Below are 2,695 nucleotides of genomic sequence, written 5' to 3' on the forward strand. Positions count from 1 at the left end.
TACTATCTGCCAGATTTTCTGAACTTCATTTTCCAATTCTTAGTGGATTTGTTTTTAATTTTCACTATCATATTTTTTATTGTCAAAAGGTCTTATTCCCTGAATTTTCTTTTAAAATGCGTTTTGCTGTTGTTTCATATTTTCTCTCCTGTCTTCTGAGGTTTCAAAATAGTTTTTTAGATGTTTTTACCTACATTGAACTGGTTTCTTCTGAATTCTTTATTTTTTGTTCGTTCTGATCTCTTTTCTTTTCATATAAGGCTTGGCTGTGCATTTGCAAGAGGCACCACAGAGAATGTTGGGAGGTAGGCTTATTGATTTGATTTCACGCAGGGAGTTTGGGCAGGGACCTGTCTCAGTGAGCTGGGAGCTCTCTGTACACTTCAGTGTCATCATCTGTGGGTATTCCTCCTGCTCCACCCTCCCAAACCACCTGGGTATTTTCTCATGGGTGGAGAGATATTTAGAGCCTGAAGCTTGTCCTAAAACTGGCCTTTAAATAAGACTTGTAAACACACAAACTAAGAAGCCTATTTAGGGCAAATGGAGGTATTCGAAGATACCACACGTACATAGTGTGAGTTACAAACTCTTATTGAGTACTTTTCTGGGAAAATTGTTGCACGTCATTCTCTTATTTTCTCTATTTAAGGACACTGTGAAATATGATCTCCAATGATAAGAAACTGACACTTAGATGATTTCAAATGAGAAACTTCCCAAAGTCCCTGGGATAGAGTGGGGAAGGTGGAGGATGACTGCTCAGTGGTTAGGATGTAAAGCCCTCACCCTCTGTGCTCTGTGGTTAGGGGAGGAGGAACCAGGGAGGGGATGAGCATTGGAGATGAGCGGCTCTAATTGTGTTCAGGGAGAGCTGCCTGCAGAAAGACTGCGCCGGTCACTAAGAGGCCGCCTCCTCTTAATACCTCTTCCCTTTTTCCTGGCTGCCTTTCTCTTTTTAGCAATCTAGTTTCCTTTCTTTTCTCTTTCTCTTTTGCTTTCAGTTATTCTCTTTCACTTTCTTTTTTTCTCATTTACCGAGTTCTGACTGTTTTGTCCCTATAGGAAGATAACGTTTTCTATTTAATTTTTACCTAATTTAACATATCTTAAAACCACACTGTAGGCTGTTTGACTCCATGTTTACTGACAAACAATATTTTGGGTATTCATGATTAAAACATTGAAAAAGAACTTGCTGAAAAATGTCTTAAAAAGCAACAGAAAATTTAGCCCCATTTCCTAAGTAAGCGTTTCTACATATAAAAATAAAGATTTCTGTTTTCCCTTGAAAATCAAGGTGACTGCTAATTCCCAGTTCACTAAAACTTTAATTCAGACTGCACTATTCAAAATTGGTGGTCGTGATAAGCATCATTAAGCAAGCAACCACTTTGTGCAAGGCTTTTCACATATACTAGCCACCCAGCACGCGAAATCGTGCAAGACCCTGACCCTCGAGAAATTGCGAGACCCGGGACCCAGAGTCAAATCCCCGCCCACCCGCTCGTGCCTTGCTGCACATGCAGCACTGCTCACCTGCTTGCACCTCGCCACACACACAGCCTCCTGGTGATCAGTCTTTGGTCGTTACGGCATTAGGGCCACTGGTTTTTATAATATAGATTGTGTCGTTGGTTCTTATAGCATCTTGCAGAGTAGATATTGTCATCCTTAGACGCTGGACTCTTTGTCCTTATAGGTTTATGACCCTTTTCTTTTTTTTACTCCTTTACAATCAGAGGGATGGGTATACTTTGCCATGCTTTTCTGGAAGTGTTGATTGTAAAGGATTTTTAAGGCCCTTCCAGTTCTTAAATTCACTGGTAGCTTTTACACACAGCTCCTTGTCCTTTGGGGACCTTGTGGGATGAGTCACTGGGGACCTCTGACTTTCCCCTGAGACCTGAAGTTTAGTCCAGTGAGCAGGCCTCAGAAAAGCAACCGTACTATGACTTTAGTGTTCGTTCTTGGCTGCTACGTCTCCCACTCTGGGCTCCTCTGCAGGAATGGCCTGCCTTCCCATCTATCTAGCTCTGCCACCATTTCAAGAATGTTTACTGGGTATTTTGGAGAAGGGCGTATGCCAGAGCTGGCAGATTATTTTCCATCTGTAGCTGTGGCAGAGAAGGACCTTTCTGCAGCAAGGACCCAGGCTGCCCTAATGATGTACTTTGGAACAAAAATTCCTGGGCCCAAGCAACATCTAAAGGTGCATGGTGGATGTTGACCCCCAACTAAACCCCAGTGTGTTTGGATCAGTTTTGTAGTAAAAGGTATTCTCTGAGGCCATTTTGGAAAAACAGTCTGTTTAGAGGCAGGGCTGCTGTTCCATGGGAGAGGGCAGAGGGAGGAAAGGCCCTGGAGCAGGGCGAGGCTCACAGAAGGACTAGAAAAGACAGTGTGGCTTGGGTTCTGATCTCTGGAGAATTTAGTGGAGCCAATGAGTGCTCTGATCTACCTGGGCAGGGGGCCTGCTAGGCCATGTAAATCATAGACACAGGCTCCCTGGGAGGGCAGGTGGGCCATTGGCTGAAGAGCTGGTGTTTGGGCTCAAGGAGCAGGATTCTGGTCTCTGGCTGACTAAGTGGGATGCTGGTAAAGTGTCTCTCTGGAAAAAAAAAAGGGGGGGCAGAAAAAAGGAATACAAACAAGATTCTGATTTGCTGCTTTTCCTGTTGTAAATACTCACACC

Source organism: Myotis lucifugus, unplaced genomic scaffold, assembly GCF_000147115.1.
Source record: "Myotis lucifugus unplaced genomic scaffold, Myoluc2.0 scaffold_47, whole genome shotgun sequence".
NCBI lineage: Eukaryota > Metazoa > Chordata > Mammalia > Chiroptera > Vespertilionidae > Myotis > Myotis lucifugus.